The sequence below is a fragment of the Symphalangus syndactylus genome, chromosome 18 (genome assembly GCF_028878055.3).
Source record: "Symphalangus syndactylus isolate Jambi chromosome 18, NHGRI_mSymSyn1-v2.1_pri, whole genome shotgun sequence".
Lineage (NCBI taxonomy): Eukaryota > Metazoa > Chordata > Mammalia > Primates > Hylobatidae > Symphalangus > Symphalangus syndactylus.
Window position 1 is genome coordinate 86,364,506 of NC_072440.2, and position 17,779 is coordinate 86,382,284.

The 17,779-nt window shown below is 41.6% G+C and overlaps 1 protein-coding gene and 2 pseudogenes across 3 annotated transcripts in view; 2 read left to right on the forward strand and 1 right to left on the reverse strand.

Annotated features, from left to right (window-relative positions):
• The window catches only part of ASXL2 (ASXL transcriptional regulator 2), a 555,729-nt gene that overhangs the window by 419,451 nt on the left and 118,499 nt on the right, over window positions 1-17,779 (forward strand). The window lies entirely within an intron of this gene.
• LOC129468002 (beta-enolase-like) lies at window positions 7,767-8,380 on the forward strand (annotated as a pseudogene).
• On the reverse strand, window positions 9,767-9,866 carry LOC129468677 (uncharacterized; annotated as a pseudogene).

The following is a 17,779-nucleotide window of genomic DNA, read 5'->3' on the forward strand; positions in this document are numbered from 1 at the left end:
TTTTTTTTTTTTTTTTTTTTTTTTTCTTGAGACGGAGTCTTGCTCTGTCGCCCAGGCTGGAGTGCAGTGGCCCAATCTCGGCTCACTGCAAGCTCCGCCTCCCGGGTTCACGCCATTCTCCTGCCTCAGCCTCTCCGAGTAGCTGGGACTACAGGCGCCCGCCAGCACGCCCGGCTAATTTTTTATATTTTTAGTAGAGATGGGGTTTCACCGTGGTCTCGATCTCCTGACCTCGTGATTCGCCCGCCTCGGCCTCCCAAAGTGCTGGGATTACAAGCGTGAGCCACCACGCCCGGCCTAAAAGTCTTAATGGATTTTTGAAATCTCTTTTCTCATTTCCGTTTCAAATTCCTGTGCCTTAGTTGCTGTAGTTTGCAAAACTGGATTTCATTACCTGTCTATTAAAGCTCTCTCCAATCCATCCGACCACCCTGTTTTTGTTAGAATAATCTTAAAATGTGAGTCTCGTTGTAATGTTTCTTTCTTAGTTTTTTGCTAACTCCTCACCTGCCAGTAAGGTAAATTGAAGGCGTATCGCCTGGCATTAAGAGTGTTTTATTATGATCTTGCCCTTGCCCCTGTTCAGTTCTTTTTTACTGTTGCTGCTTTTGTGCCCAGTGCTCCACCGTTAACGAGTGATTCATGAAACATGCCATTTCTTCTGGACATACCTGTTTTGTTGCTTACTTTTTCTGAAATTCCCACACCTTTCTTCACTTAATTGAGTTCACTTCTATTTTTATTTTATTGTATTTTTTTTTTTTTTTTTTGAGATGGAGTCTCGCTCTGTCACCCAGGCTGGCGTGCAGTGGTGTGATCTCAGCTCACTGCAACCCCCACCTCCCGGGTTCAAGCAGTTGTCCTGCCTCAGCCTTCCGAGTAGCTGGGATTACAGTCCCCTGCCACCATACCCAGCTAATTTTTATACTTTTATTAGAGATGGAGTTTCACCATGTTGGCCAGGCTGGTCTCGAACTCCCGACCTCAAGTGATCTGCTTGCTTCGGCCTCCCAAAGTGTTGAGATTACAGGTGTGAGCCACTGCACCCGACCTGTTTTTTTGTTTTGTTTTGTTTTTGTTTTTGAGACAGAGTCTCACTCTGTCCCCAAGGCTGGAGTACAGTGGCCCGATCTCGGCTCTCTGCAAGCTCCGCCTTCTGGATTCAGGCCATTCTCTTCCCTCAGCCTCCCAAGTAGCTGGGACTACAGGTGCCTGCCACCACGCCCGGCTAATTTTTTGTATATTTTAGTAGAGACAGGGTTTTGCCGTGTTAGCCAGGACGGTCTTGATCTCCTGACCTCGTGATCCACCTGCCTCGGCCTCCCAAAGTGCTGGGATTACAGGCGTGAGCCACTGCGCCTGGCCCCTATTTTTATTTTAAGTTCCAGAGAACTCATGTCCGGATAAGTTAATTACTTCCTGCTCTGAGATTTTTTTTTTTTTGGAGATGGAGTCTCGCTCTGTTGCCAGGCTGGAGTGCAGTGGCGTGATCTTGGCTCACTACAACCTCTGCCTCCTGGGTTCAAGCGATTCTCCTGCCTTAGCCTCCTGAGTAGATGGGACTACAGGGGCGTACCACCACGTCTGGCTAATTTTTTGTATTTTTTAGTAGAGATGGGGTTTCACCGTGTTAGCCAGGATGGTCTCGATCTCCTGACCTTGTGATCCGTGTGCTTCGGCCTTCCAAAGTGCTGGGATTAAAGCCGTGAGCCACTGTGTCCGTCCGTGAGCTGCTTTAGTTTGCATTTTAAAATTTGGTTGTATTTAAAAATATTGTATTGTAATGAATTTGTCCATCTGTCTTTCCTACCAAAATAAGAGCTTTTTTGAGGGCAAGAATTAATGTCTTCTAAACATCTTATGTTTTGGCTGGGCGTGATGGCTCACACCTGTAATCCTAGCACTTTGGGAGGCTGAGGCAGGCGGATCACCTGAGGTCAGGAGTTCGAGACCAGCCTAGCCAACATGGTGAAACCCTATCTCTACTGAAAGTGAAAAAAAAAATTAGCAGGGCATGGTGGTTTGTACCTGTAATCCCAGCTACTTGGGAGGCTGAGGCAGGAGAATCACTTGAACCTGAGAGGCAGAGGTTGCAGTGAGCTGAGATCATGCCACTGCACTCCAGCCTGGCCGACAGAGCGGGATTCTGTCTCAAAAAACAAACAAACAGACAAAACCACAAATTATTCTTTATCCTTAATACCTGTTGTGTAATATGCACATAATAGGCATTTAATAAATACTTGTCAAATTAATTTGAAATGTATTTTTTGACTAATTTTTCCCCGTGTGGAACTGGATATTTAGATCTTGGCAGTCTAATGTATTAAAGATGGATTCAGTGGTTGGAGAATGGAATCAGGAATCATGTGTACCATCATACTTTTGTAATTGTTTATATCCTGATACATGCCATTGTAATGTAAGTAGCTCCTTGGTTTTTCGGTGCCTTAAAACACTGTAATTTCTAAATTTCTTTGTTTGGCTTTGTATCAGTTTTAGGTATTTTCTTAATTATATTCAATCAAACATTTTGTTAGCTCTCCTTATTGATGTCCTAGACATACATAGATTTACTTCACTTTAGTGTTTGTGAAACTTGGTTCTAAGTTAGGATTAATGCATTTTTTCACTCTATTAATACTGGTATTTAAAATTTGGTTAGGAGAATGTGTAACATAAGTTTCCTTTGTTTCACAAAAGTTAAATGAATTTTTTAAATATGGGAATAATATGACATTAAATTAGCTGGAAAATGGAAAAAAATCCCTCATCATTCTGCCATCTGATACAGTACAGTACTTTGGAATCTGATCTTCCCCAGTCTGCCTGCTATCATTTACTTTGTTCAGTTTGATTTGTTGGGTTTTGTTGAGGATTTTTGCATCTATGTTCATGAGAGATATGGGTCTGTAGTTTGCATTCTTTTAATACTGGCGTGATAGAATGAGTTAGTGAGTACAGATGCTTCTTGATTTATAATAGGGTTATGTCCCAAGAGGCCTATTGTAAATTGAAGATCTCCTAAGTTGAAAATACGTGGCTGACTAGTAGCTTGGTTTCGCTGCTGCTGCCCAGCATCACAAGTATGGTTTCTACTGAATGTGGATGGCTTTTGCAGCAACATAAACTTGAAAAATCAAATCACTATAATTGGGTACTTTTTGTCTTCCTTCTGTTTCTGTTTTCTGGAAGATATTATAGAGAATTGGTATAGTTCTTTAAGTGTTTTTTAGAGTTCACTAGTAAACCCATCTGGGCCTGAGGCTTTCTGTTTTGAAAGGTTGTTAATGATTAATTCAGTTTCTTTAATAGATGATAGGCCTATTCAGATTATGTTTTTTCTTGTGTGAGTTTTGTCAGATCGTGTCTTTCAAGGAATTGGCCTTTTCTTCTATGTTATTAAGTATGTGGGCATAGAATTGTTCAGAGTTTCTTTATTTTTTTAATGTTCATGGGAACTGTAGTGATATTTCTTCTTTCATTTGTGGTACTACTAATTTGTGTCTTCTCTCTTTTTTACTTAGCCTGGCTAGAGGCTTACTGATTTTATTGGTCTTTCCAGGAAGCAGCATTTGGTTTTGTTAGTTTTTTGTATTGATTTCTTATTTTCAATTTCATTGTTTTCTGTTATAATTTTTATTCTCTTATTTGTTACTTTGGATTTAATTTGCTTTTCTAGTTTTTAAAAATGGAAGCTTAAGTTTTGATTTTAGTTCTTTTTGTGTTTTGTTTTTTTGGAGGCAGGGTCTAGCTCTCTGTCGTCCAGGCTGGAGTGTAGTGTTATGATCTCAGCTCACTACAACCTCTGCCTCCTGGGCTCAAGCAATCCTCCCACCTCAGCCTCCCAAGTAGCTGGGACTACAGGCATGCACCACCATGCCCGACTAATTTTTGTATTTTTTTGTAGGGACGGGATTTCACCACGTTGCCCAGGCTGGTCTCGAACTCCTTAGCTCAAGTGATCACCAGCCTCTGCCTCCCAAAGTGCTGGGATTACAGGCATAAGCCACCACACCCAGCATAGATCTTTTTTTTTTTCCTCTGAGATGGAGTCTCTCTCTGTCACCCAGGCTGGAGTGCAGTGGCATGATCTCGGCTCACTGCAACCTCTGCCACCCGGGTTCAAGCAATTCTCTTGCCTCAGCCTCCTGAGTAGCTACCATTACAGGCGTGTGCCACCACGCCTGGCATTTTTGTATTTTTAGTAGGAACAGGGTTTCACCATGTTGGCCAGGCTGGTCCGGAACTCCTGACCTCATGATCCGCCCACGTTGGCTTCCCAAAGTGCTGGGATTACAGGCGTGAGCCACCGCACCCAGCCAGATCTCTTTTTCTAATACATGCATTCAGTCTTTAAATTTCCCTCTAAGCACTGCTTTTGCTATATCCCACAAGCTTTGATGTTACATATATATTTTTATTTATTTCAATTTTTTTTTTTATTTTTTATTTTTGAGGCAGAGTTTCGCTCGTTGCCCAGGCTGGAGTGCAATGGCGCGACCTTGGCCCACTGCAACCTCTGCCTCCCGGGTTCAAGTGATTCTTCTGCCTCAGCCTCTGGAGTAGCTGGGATTACAGGCATGCGCCACAACCCCCGGCTAATTTTGTATTTTTAGTGGAGATGGGGTTTCTCCATGTTGGTCAGTACTCCCGACCTCAGGTGATCTGGCCGCCTCGGCCTCCCAAAGTGCTGGGATTACAGGTATGAGCCACCATGCCTGAGCATTTTTTATTTTTATTTTTAAGAGACAATGTTTTGTTATGTTGCCCAGGCTGGTCTCAAACTCTTGAGCTCAAGCAATCTGCACACTTTGGTCTTCCATAGTACTGGGATTAGAGGTGAGCCACCGTGCCCGGCAAAATATTTGAAACTTATTTTGAGATTTCTTATTTGACCCATGTGTTATTTAGAAGTGTACTGCTTAGTTTCCAAATATTTAGGGATTTTCCAACTATCTTAATGATTTCTGGTTAAATTCCACTGTAGTCTGAGAACAGACATTAAATGATTTGTTTTTTTTTAATTTGTTAAGGTGTGTTTTATGGCTCAGAATGTAGTCCATCTTGGTGAATATTCCATGTGAGCTTAAGAAAAGTCTGTTTACTTTGCAGAGTCTTCAGCTCCTCTCTGCGTTTTGTCCAGGTTGTATAGCTACATTCAGTGGGAGTGACAGGGTGGAATATGCTTAGTCCATTTTAAGAATTGGAACTCATCCCTATATTTTGTGGTATTTCTTTTGGAGAGATTAGAAATATGGTTACTTGTAATTCGCTTCGTTGATACGTTGCTTTATTTAAGGTATATACCTATTTGTAATGCCACCAGCAATGTATGAAATCACCAGTTTTGCCACATAAGGGATATATTTTAAGGTTAACACTTTTTGCTTAAAAGTTACAAGACAGCTGGGAAGTTCAGCTATAATTAAATAATATTGCCTTAAATGGTTAGAAAAGTATAAAATATAAGTAATTAAATATATATTTCAGTCTGAAGTTTTTCATGTAAAATTCAGGTTTTTTAGCTGAGTGTGGTGGTGTGTGCCTGCAGTCCCAGCTACTTGGGAGGCTAGGGTGGGAGAATCACTTGAGCCTAGCAATTCAAGACCAGTCTGGGCAACATAGCAAAACCCTATCTCAAAAAGAAAAGGCCAGGCACGGTGGCTCACGCCTGTAATCCCAGCACTACAGGAGGCCGAGGCAGGCAGATCACCTGAGGTCAGGAGTTCGAGACCAGCCTGGCCAACATGGTGAAACCCCATCTCTACTAAAAATACAAAAATTAGGTGGGTGTGATGGCAGGTGCCTGTAATCCCAGTTACTCGGGAGGCTGAGACAGGAGAATCGCTTGAATCCAGGACACGGAGGTTCCAGTGAGCCGCGATCACACCACTGCACTCTAGCCTGGGTAACAAAGAGCAAAACTCCATCTCAAAAAAAAAAAAAAAAAAAATTAGATTTCTACTTATGTTCACTTTGTCACCATTTCTTCCCTTTATCAATTTCCCTCTTTATATTAAGCTTTAAAATTTTTTTTTTTTTTTTGAGGTGGGGTCTCGCTCTGTCGCCAGGCTGGAGTGCAGTGGCGTGATCTTGGCTCACTGCAGCCTCCACCTCCTGGGTTCAAGCAATTCTCCTGCCTCAGCCTCCTGAGTAGCTGGGAGTACAGGCATGTACTACCACTCCCAGCTAATTTTTATATTTTTAGTAGAGATGGGGTTTCACCATGTTGGCCAGAATGGTCTCCATCTCTTGACCTCATGATCCGCCCACCTCAGCCTCCCAAAGTGCTGGGATTACAGGTGTGAGCCATTGTGCCTGTCCAAAAAAAACTTTTTTTTTTTTTGGAATGTAGACACAATGGAGATGAGGAGGACATGGCCGCTATGGAGTAAAGGAAGGCACCAAACTAATATACCCTGGTTTGTGATGGAGAGGCCATTTTGTCATTTTGTTCTGAAACCTTTTCTGGCTTTCGCTATATAGGATAAGAGATTTAGGCCGAGACCAAGGGAAATATTATAAATATTATCAATTTAAAAGAATCAGTTGTTTGTATCTGTAAGCAAATGGAGGGAGCAGTTCTTTGGTAATTGTCTTAGGTTGGCTTAGGGTAGGATCAATTTGCAAACACTAAATCTCAGTGTCATATATGTGGAGATTCATTGTATTCAGCATTGAATGTAGTTAAATATTTATTGAGCACTTACTATATGCCAGGCACTGCTCTAGGATCTGTAGATGTAGCAGTGAACAAATGAGGAAAAGTAAAATCCTTGCCTACAGAACTGCTTGAACCCAGGAGGTAGAGATTGCAGTAAGCTGAGACCGCGCCACTGCACTTCAGCCTGGGTGACAGAGAGAGACTCTGTCTCAAAAATAAAATAAAATAAAATAAAGTAAAATAAAAATCCCTGCTTGCATGGAATTTAACAGATTCGTAGGTAGGGGTGAAAGATGGACAACATGGTAAATAAGTAAATTACAGTATATAGTATGTTAGTGGTAAGTCCTGTGGGGAAAGGGAAAGCTGGATGACTAGGGAATGCTGGGCTGGTTTTGAAGTAGTTCATAATTTAAATAGAACAGTCAGGGAATGCTTCACTGAGAAGCTGACATTTGACCAAACATATGAAGGCAGTGAAGCTTTGCATACATCCAGGAAAAGAGCATTCTACATGGATGGAGTAGATAGTGCAAAGATTCTGAAGCAGGAGAGTGCCTGCCTTAGTCTAGGAATGATGAGGTAGCCAGTGTAGCTCCATGATTAATTGGAAGTTTATTCCATGAATGCAAAGCTACTTTGTTATTAGAAAATTATTGACTCATTAAATTACTAGGTCAGTGATGAAAACTGTATGTAAAGATGGGTACGTATAGGTACAATCCTTGTCCCAGCTACCCAGACAAAGATTTTATTTCCTAGACTCTTTTGTGTCTAGATAGTGCCAAGTGACTATTTTTGTAGTAGAATGTGAGCAGAAGTAATACGTGTCACTTCCTAGCCAAGGTACTCAAGAATAGGGTGTGCTTTTTCTATGTGTTCTCTTTTCGGGTTAGATACAGAAGAACTCCATGGCTCACCACATGGCTCACCACATGGCTTACCACATATTGGAAAGAGCCTTGTTTTTTGAATTGCTTTATTGAGAAAAGCTGCCCATCTCCCCCCACCCCCCCCCAAAAAAATCAAACTAACAGCCAATAACACAATGATGGTAAATTGCTAGAGACAAGTATATGAAAAAATTAGACATGTGATGAAGAAACTTGCTATCATTACTGTTATTTGGCATTATTCTAGAACTTGTAGCCTATGTAGTATTAAAAATGAGGTATAGGACACTGTCCCAGCTGCCACCTAGACTCGTCTCCATCGAGGACCCCTTTGACCAGAATGACTGGGCCACTTGGACCTCGTTCCTCTCAGGGGTGGACATCCAGATTGTGGGGGATGACCTGACAGTCACCAACCCCAAGAGGATTGCCCAGTCCTTTGAGAAGAAGGCCTGCAGCTGTCTGCTGCTGAAGGTCAACCAGATCGGCTCGGTGACTGAATTGATCCAGGTATGCAAACTGGCTCACTCTAACGGCTGAGGGGTGATGGTGAGCCACCACTCTGGGGAGACTGAGGACATTTTCATTGCTGACCTTGTGGTGGGGCTCTGCACAGGACAGATCAAGACTGGCGCCCCCTACCCCTTGGAGCGTCTGGCCAAATACAGCCAACTCATTTGAGGATCGAGGAGGCTCTTGGGGACAAGGCTGTCTTTGCTGGATACAAGTTCTGTAACCCGAAGGCCAAGTGAGAAGCTGGAGGCTCCAGGACTCCACTGGACAGACCCAGGTCTTCCAGACCTGCTTCCTGAAATAAACACTGGTGTCAAAAAAAAAAGTATAGGCCAGGTGTGCAGTGGCTCACACCTGTAATCCCAGCACTTTGGGAGGCTGAGGTGGGCGGATCACCTGAGGTTAGGAGTTTGAGACCAGTCTGGCCAACATGGTGAAACCCCATCTCTAATAAAAATACAAAAATTAGCTGGGCATGGTGGCATGCACCTGTAGTGCCAGCTACTTGGGAGGCTGAGGCAGGAGAATCGCTTGAACCCAGGAGGCGGGGGTTGCAGTGAGCCGAGATTGCACCACTGCACTCCAGCCTGGCGACAAAGTGAGACTCTGTCTCAAAAAACAAAAAACAAAAATTAGGTATGGTGGCGCATGCCTGTAATCCCAGCTACTCGAGTGGGAGGCTGAGGTCGGAAAATTGCTTGAACCTGGGAGACGGAGGCAGCAGTGAGCTGAGATCACGCCACTGCAGTGAGCTGAGATCACGCCACTGCACTGCAGCCTGGCCGACAGAGCGAGACTCTGTCTCTAAATAAATAAATAAATAAATAAATGCATTATCAAGATTGTGTTTGTCTCTCTCTCTCTCTTTTTTTTTTTGAGACAGAGTCTTGCCCCATCACCAGGCTGGAGTGCAGTGGCACGATCTTGGCTCACTGCAACCTCTTCCTCCCAGGTTCACGCCGTTCCCTGCCTCAGCCTCGCGAGTAGCTGCGACTATAGGCGCCCACCACCACGCCCAGCTAATTTTTTGTATTTTTAGTAGAGACGGGGTCTCACCGTGTTAGCCAGAATGGTCTCGATCTGACCTCGCGATCTGCCTGCCTCGGCCTCCCAAAGTGCAGGGATTACAGGTGTGAGCCACCACGCCCAGCCTTGTTTCTGTCTCTTTTTGTTTGGGGTGTTAATTTGATCCTCAAACTCTGTGTGGAGCAAGAAAGCTGTTAGCTAAATAGCCTCACGTCATGGAGATTTAACTCCAGGGGTTGCTGGAGTGAACAAAGTTTTAATTTTTCTCTTATTCTGCCCTTTACCCTTGACTTAAGACTTCTTCCCATTAGTAAATTATTTACTGTGGTCAAGAGGATGGGAAGTGCTAATTGGGTTTCATGTGTTACTGCTAGTGTTGCTTTCCACTGTATGGATTGAGAATGGAGTAGGGGATGGATCTCCAAAAGGAAACCAGGGCCTTTTTAGCAGAAGAATGTTGAATGGTAGGTAAACTCCTAAAAACAAATTTACCTTAGGCTTTATGGAGTCCATGGACCCACAACAACTAACAGTAAAAATTATGCCTTTCTCTTAGAACAGTCATTCTGGACATAGCTGTCATTCTGGACCCTTAAAAAAGATTATACATTAATAATGGGTTTGGGGAGAAAACGGCATTTTATTTTTTAAATTTTTATTATTTTTAAAAAATACAAAATGCTTCATGAATTTGCATGTCATCCTTGTGCAGGGGCCTGCTGATCTTCTCTGCATGTTCTTAGTATGTGTGCTGCAGAAGGGAGCACAAAAATGGCATTTTAACAGGATAGCTTCATTACCAAAGGCATATGTGAGAAGTATTTTTGAGGGACCTTGGAATTGGACTAACTTAATCTTGTGGAGCTAATATATTGAGGATAGTAGAGTATAAGTTTGGGTAGTCATAGTACAGCTGTATTTTGGATGACTTATTAGGAAATGCAGCTGTAGTAGGTGCTTAGATATTTGTTCAAATCAACTATAGTAAAAAGATCAATTATTTTAAGAGTATCAGACATCTACAAATAATAAATTGTTTCCTTTTCCATAATTATACCTTTCTTTTACTTCTCTTAGGTAGATATCATAATTGTGATTTCCTTCCTGATCCAAGACTTTTTAGGGTTAGAGATAAAAAATGATTATAAGGGATTCTTTTTATGGTTTTCTTGCCCTTTTTTTTTTTTTTTTTTTTTGAGACAGAGTCTCGCACTGTCGCCTAGGCTGGAGTTCAGTGGCGCAATTTCAGCTCACTGCAACCTCCTCCTCCTAGGTTCAAGCGATTCTCATGCCTCAGCCTCCCGAGTAGCTGGGACTACAAGCACGTGCCACCACGCCTGGGTAATTTTTGTACTTTTAGTAGACACTAGGTTTCACCATGTTGGCCAGGCTGATCTCTAACTCCTGACCTCAGGTGATCCGCCCACTGCTGTCTCCCAAAGTGCTGGGATTACAGGCGTGAGCCACCGCACCCCACCACTCTTCTTGCATTTTAATCAGAAAGTAAGTTGGGACACTTTGTGGTTTTTGAGGTTTTCTTTTCTCTTTTTTTTTTTTTTTTTTTTGAGATGAAGTTTCACTCTTGTTGCGCAGGCTGGAGTGCAATGGTGGGATCTCAGCCCACTGCAACCTCTGCCTCCCGGGTTCAAGCGATTCTCCTGCCTCAGCCTCCCAAGTAGTTGGGACTACAGGCGCCCACCGTCCCTTTAGAACTTGATGAAAACTATGGATCTTCTCCCCAGAAAAAGATATAAACACTAAATACTATATCTGATTCCAAAGGGGTTCATGGAATCCTGAATCCTGTTTATACTGTGGGCCTGAATTATAAATTAACACTCTGATCTAATGTCATGTTATTAATATTTGTATATTTATTTCTAATCTTGTCTGTTTTTAAAATTTAATCAAAATCTTATTGTGTATTCAATTTTGCATTCATAAGCATTTCCTTATCTTTGGAAACGCTACTTAAAAGCATTTTTAATAACAATATATTTTCAATTTAGGAATAATTTACTGGGTTTCTCTTACGTTTTGGATATTGTCCAATTTGAGGAGCCCAAAGATAAAGAGGGCTGTGCTCTCTTTTTGCTCATGTACTAAGGATCTCTTTGGAAGGGGAGTTAAATTACTTGATTATCTTAGTATTCGGTATTATTTAGATTTTTTTTAACTTAATTCGGTATTATTTAGATTATTTTTTTAACTTCGTTACAAATAATACTGCAGTAACATTTTTGTGCCTAGGCCTCATGTATTTCTATTACTTTGCCTTGATAGAAGAAGGGTTACTGGGGAAGAGGGTGTCACTCTTTGAAAGGCTCTTGAAATTAATACCAATTTTTTTTTTCTTTTTTTGAGACAGGGTCTCACTGTGTCACCCAGGCTAGAGTGTAGTGGCACGATCTTGGCTCACTGCAACCTCTGCCTCCCGGGATCAAGCAATCCTCCCACTCAGCCTATTGAGTAGCTGGGACCACAGGTGTGTGCCAGCATGCCCGGCTAATTTTTATATTTTTATTTATTTATTTGAGACAGAGTCTCACTCTGTCACCCAGCCTGGAGTGCAGTGGCATTATCTCAGCTCATTGCAACCTCCACCTCCTGGGTTCAAGCGATTCTCCTGCCTCAGCTTCCCAAGTTGAGATTACAGGCATGCACCACCACGCCCAGCTCATTTTTGTGTTTTTAGTAGAGACAGGGTTTTGTCATGTTGGCCAGGCTGGTCTCGAACTCGTGACCTCAGGGAATCTGCCCGCCTTGGCCTTCCAAAGTGCTGAGATTACAGGCGTGAGCTTAATTTTTATATTTTTAGTAGGGATAGGGTTTCACCATGTTTCCCAGGCTGGTCTCTAACTCCTGGGCTCAAACCAATCCACCCACCTCGGCCTTGCAAGAAGTGCTGGGATTACAGATGTGAGCCGCTGCGCCTGGCGTGTTACCAAATTACTATCTATAAAGGTGTATCATTTTACCCTCTCCACTGTTTAGTGTGTATGTGCCTGTCTTACTCAACTCTTGAAGAATTTAATATTACCAGTTTAAAAGTCTTTGTTATTTTGTTAAGTGATAGATAAACTTTGAGGTAGCTGTCAAAAGGAGTAGGGAAGGTATGTCAGATACAGAGCAGCATGAGCGAAGGTGGCATGCTGGCAGTGTGTGAGAAACACTGTCTGCCAGAGCTGAGGAGGTTCTTGAGGGATATGCATGTTGCAGGACACTGGAAGTTTCTATTTGGGTGTGTTTCTTAATGGCTTGTGCTCCACAGTAAGCCTGTTCTTGACATCAATTCCTCAAGACAGACGCTGGCAGCTGTCTCTTAAAATGGCTTACTATAGAGGATTAGTGGAATAGGTCATAGTCTCTGCTGCAGTAGCTGGTTCCAAGGCCATATTGATATTCATCATCTCTCTCTGCCACTGCCTAGTCTAGATTTACATCACTCATGGCCAGACTGCAGCTGATCAAGGTTGCTTGCCTGAAGCCGTCATTCCTGAGGAATCAAAGCCCCTATTTCTCTTTTCCATATCGTGCCTTTGCCATATGCCGTACTTGCCTTTTATCGTCAGATGTGGAAGCACCGAGGAGCACCTGCTAGGTTAAGCTACAAATTGCTGTCACCTTCAGAGCCACTGAAATGATTGGCTCTTCTTTTTGAGGAATTATAACAGGGTTCTGAGAGTTGGATTCTGCTGATGACAAGTTGGACAACTCAGCAGCAGCAGTGGCTCTTTTCATTAATTAGCTGACAAAACCTTAGGCAAGTTATTTAATTTCTCTGCACCTCAGTTTTCACATCTGAAAAAAATGGGCTAATAGTATCTACCTCATAGGTTTATTGTAAAGGTTAAATAAGCTAATATATCTAAATCACTTAGAATAGTGCTTGGCAGTTAAATGCTAGATAAGTATTAACTGTTAGTGTTATTAACTCTTCAGAGTTTGAAGAGAGTTTGGTTGAGAGCTTTTTTTCTTGAACTAGGGAGTGTGTATAACCTCCAGACTTTTTGGATAATTAAAAGAGTCCAAGCTAGGAAAGACTAAACCCAAGTGACTTGATAGAGCTGTTCAGAATTGAGGGACCCCTAGGTAAACTATGCCCATGAGCTTACAAAGTCAGCTTCTGTAATCTCTGTATATCTGTAGGTGCCTCTCTGTATAGATTTGGTATTTAAGTATTCTCAGCTACTTTTACGCTCAAGTTTCTGCGCCCAGATCTGTAAATTTATTTGCATTTTCCCTCACCTTTTAAAAGAGGCATTTTTACTAGTGTCTGAAGCTAATCTTGCCACATATGTTCCTAATTCCATCAGCCAACCATTAAGTGTTTTAGATGTGTCATATAATAGGCACTAGTAATACTAGATGAATACGGCTGGGCATGGTGGCTCACACTTGTAGTCCTAGCTACTTGGGAGGCTGAGGCAGGAGGATTGCTTGAGCCCAGGAGTTCGAGGCTGCAGTGAGCTATGATCATGTACTCCAGCTATGAAACTGCACACCACCTTGGGCGACAGAGTGAGTCCCTGTCTCAAAAACAAAAATCCAGTGCACTGTGATAAGCAGTACTGGGGATGCATAGGGTGCTGCTATAGGAGCATAGCTATTTTTGAAGGCATGGGAGGATGAAAATGTCCAAGGAGAGTAGACATTGAGGAGAAAAGAATCCTGAAGAAGACCAACATTAAAAGACTGTGGAGAATGAGGAAGTTGCTAGTAGAGAGGTAGAGTAGAGTGAACCACGAGAGTCTAGCGTGACAGAAGCTGAACAGAAAAGTGCATCTCAGGACACAGGTAGTGATCAATAGATAACTGCTAAACAGCCAGGTAAGGACTTTTTCCCTCTTTCCTCCAAAGGCTCTGTTAGATAACATTTCTGTCTAAATACCCTGTGTTCCTTGTTACTCTCATGTGTTGAGCTCCTGAACTCAGGTTAGTGTTTGTATAGTGAGTTTAGTAGCTGAGGGAAACCACATCCTCTGAATTCATTTTGTTCTTGAGTGTCAAATCAGAACTAGTACCTCAGGCTCAGATAATGAGGGATTTGTCAAAAACTGTATCTGAAATTACTTGCCTCTCATGGTGGAAAGGGGGAAGATGGAATATGCAGGGATATTTGGGTCTCCCTTATCCTGGTTCAGTGAAACTTCATTTGACAGAACAATTATTCCTCAATTCCACATTTTCTGTTTCCTTTATTGTCCTAGAAAGAGTTGTTTTAATCCCCTATTACTACCTTTAGACTCCCAGTCACTGCTAAATCCCCTCACATCTGATTTCTTCCCTCTGCATTAAGTGGAATCGGAATTTACAGAGCTAATTAAACATCCCTTTGTTGACAAATACAGGGGATACATTCGTGTTAGCTTCTAGGCAGCATTTGACATTGTTGACCACCTAAACCTTAGAATACTTTTGTCTTTTCTGAAACACCAGTGTTTTCTGGTTTTCTTCTTATCTCTCTGGTCACTTAGTTTATTTCCTAGTTTTTTTTCCTCTGGCTCTTAAACGTTGATATATTGTTCTATAGCAGAAGCCCTCATCTCTTCTCACTCTATATTAGCTGATCTGATTTACTGGTATGGCACAAGTTACCCTAATTAAAGCTTTTGGGCAGTAAATGAGCCTTATAACACTGATAGAACTCTATATAAAGATCACTATGTTACTTATTTGGACATTTAAAATGTAGCAGTCATATACATTATACGAAATTCAGACTCTGCACATCTGTATATCTGGAATGAACTCATAATGTAACAATAATTGAAATATTCCCCTTATTTAGTCTAGAATCAAACTTGAATCTTAGAGGCAACTCAGTTATTCTTGAGTGTTCAGAAAATATAATTTTTAAATCCTTTTTATTAACTGAATTGGGAATCTACAAGCTAAGAAGTAAATATATTAAGCACCCTTTAAAAATCTAGCTTTAAATCTATGTAGTGTTGATTTTAGTTATTCTGAGTGGTTATTCATATTGTCATAAAGTAGTTTCTAAAAATTGTCCTTTAAAGTTCCATGAGCAGTTGAGTGGAATGAGGTTTTGTTTGGTAAACACTGCCCTCCTGTGGTTAACGTAAGCTAACAGTTTTGCAAAACTACTGTAGTCTTTTCCACTTGTGGTAAGATAATGTAATGGTTCATACAGCATGTTTGCTCAGTAATATATGTGGCCAAGAAAGGGTTTTCTTCCCTCTTGGTTTTTTCCTAGTGTGTCTGCACATTTTTCTCATTTCTATCCATGCACATTTTCTTTCTTTTTTTGGTGGGGGAGACAGAGTCTCACTCTGTCACCGTGGCTGGAGTCCAGTGGCACGATCTTGGCTCATGGCAACCCCCACCTCCCAGGCTCAAGCGATTCTCGTGCCTCAGCCTCCCAAGTAGCTGGGATAACAGGCGTGTGCCACCACACCCAGCTAATTTTTGTATTTTTAGTAGAACCAGGGTTTGGTCATGTTGGCCAGGCTGGTCATGACTGAGCCCGGCCCATGCACTTTTTCTTATGTGAATTTATAAGAGTTAAATGTAAACGAATACAGAAAAAGTATTAAGCTATCAAAGGGAGGGAAGCTACATGTAAGTGTAAACATACTTAAAGAAATAGAAAGAAAAGACCAGTCAGTTACAATACATAAAATTAATAAAAACTTTCATGGAAAATCAATAGTGATAAAAAGATGAAGAATAAACTGGAAGAAAGGGTTTATAGTAAATGTGACAGTAAATGTTTCAATATATTTAATGTAAATTAGAGAGCTCTCACAAATGGTATATAAGTGGACAATAGCCAATGAACAAGTGAGGAAATACAGTAATTAAAGCACAAAAATATATTTAAATCCATAATGCTACTTTGTAAAATGATACTCATAATATTAATAGTGGTATTTGAAACAGAAACCAAATCACCTTTGGAGCATGCCAGAAAACCAGCTAATTATTCTGAAAACAGTAAATACAAAAATAAGTTGCTTATCCTGCCCTTTTCTTTTTTTTTTTTTTTTTTTGAGACGGAGTCTCGCTCTGTCGCCCAGGCTGGAGTGCAGTGGCGCAATCTCGGCTCACTGCAAGCTCCGCCTCCCGGGTTCACGCCATTCTCCTGCCTCAGCCTCTCCGAGTAGCTGGGACTACAGGCGCCCGCCACCACGCCCGGCTAATTTTTTTGTATTTTTAGTAGAGACGGGGTTTCACCGTGGTCTCGATCTCCTGACCTCATGATCCGCCCGCCTCGGCCTCCCAAAGTGCTGGGATTACAAGCGTGAGCCACCGTGCCCGGCTCTTTTTTTTTGGAGGAGTTTTGCTCTTGTTGCCCAGGCTGGAGTGCAGTGGCGCAATCTTGTCTCACTACAACTTTCGCCTCCCGGGTTCAAGCAATTCTCCTGCCTTAGCCTTCTGAGTAGCTGGGATTACAGACTTGTGCCCCCACACCCGGCTAATTTTTGTATTTTTAGTAGAGATGAGGTTTCACCATGTTGGCCAGGCTGGTCTCGAACTCCTAACCTCAGGTGATCCACCCGCCTTGGCCTGCTGGGATTACAGGCGTGAGCCACCGCATGCAGCCTTATCCTGCTTTTTAAATATGAATTGTACCTCGGGTAACCAAATAGATAGTGGAAAGCATTTATTTTTAAAAGGACTCTGGCTTATAAATGAAAAAGGAACAATGGACTATCAGCACTTCCCAGCCCGTAAATAAAATGATGGAGATAGTGATCATCGGTGGCTGCTAAAACAATTAGATTGAAATGCTGATGGGAAACTTTATAATAAGTGGATCAGATAGACCACATCTATCCCACTGATATATCTTAGCATCTCAAAAAAGAGATCATAGATATTTTGTGTGTTCTGATGTGGTGTGGTAGGAAGTATACCATAAGCCTATGAAGTTTTCTTGCTAAAATAAAATCTGAATCTGAGCAAGCCTCTAGGTTTTGATTCTAATTTTCAGGAAATGCAAGGGACAGAGGACCATACGATTAGCAAAATACAGAATGTGTGTAACTACAATACAGTTTACTAGTTTTTTTCTGTAAGTAAATTGGGAGAAAAAGTGAGAGAAACCCATAGATTAAAAGATACTTTAAGACATGTGTTAGCCAAATGCAGTATATGTGGGTCTATTGATTTGAACAAACCGTTTAAAAAAAGTGGTTTTTCCCTGTAAATTTGGGACATTGACTAAATAATTTGATATTAAGGAATTATAGTCATTTTCTGAGGTGTAAAAAAAAATTTTAAGTCCTTGTTGTCAGGGATATGTACTACCATAATAATGAATGAAATGTCTGAGGCTTGCTTCAGAATAACCCAGTTTGTGGACGGAGGGTGGCTGAAGGTACGGAGGAAACAAGATAGGCCATGTGTTGATAATTGTTGAAAATGGGTGATGGGTATGTGGTGGTTCATTGTAATATTCTCTCTCATTTGGTGAACGTTTTTAGATTTCCATAATAAAAAGTTTTAAAAGTGTAATATTTAAGTCTTTAATTGAAAAACATTTTTTTCTGCCCCAAACTATAGCTTTAAGTAGTCTGAAAAAATTTAGTGTAATACTTTTCTAAATTAAAACTAATTCTAAGCCAGGCATAGTAGCTCACACCTATAATCCTGGCACTTTGGGAGGCTGAGGCGGGTGGAATGTTGAGCCCAGGAATTTGAGACCAGCCTGGAC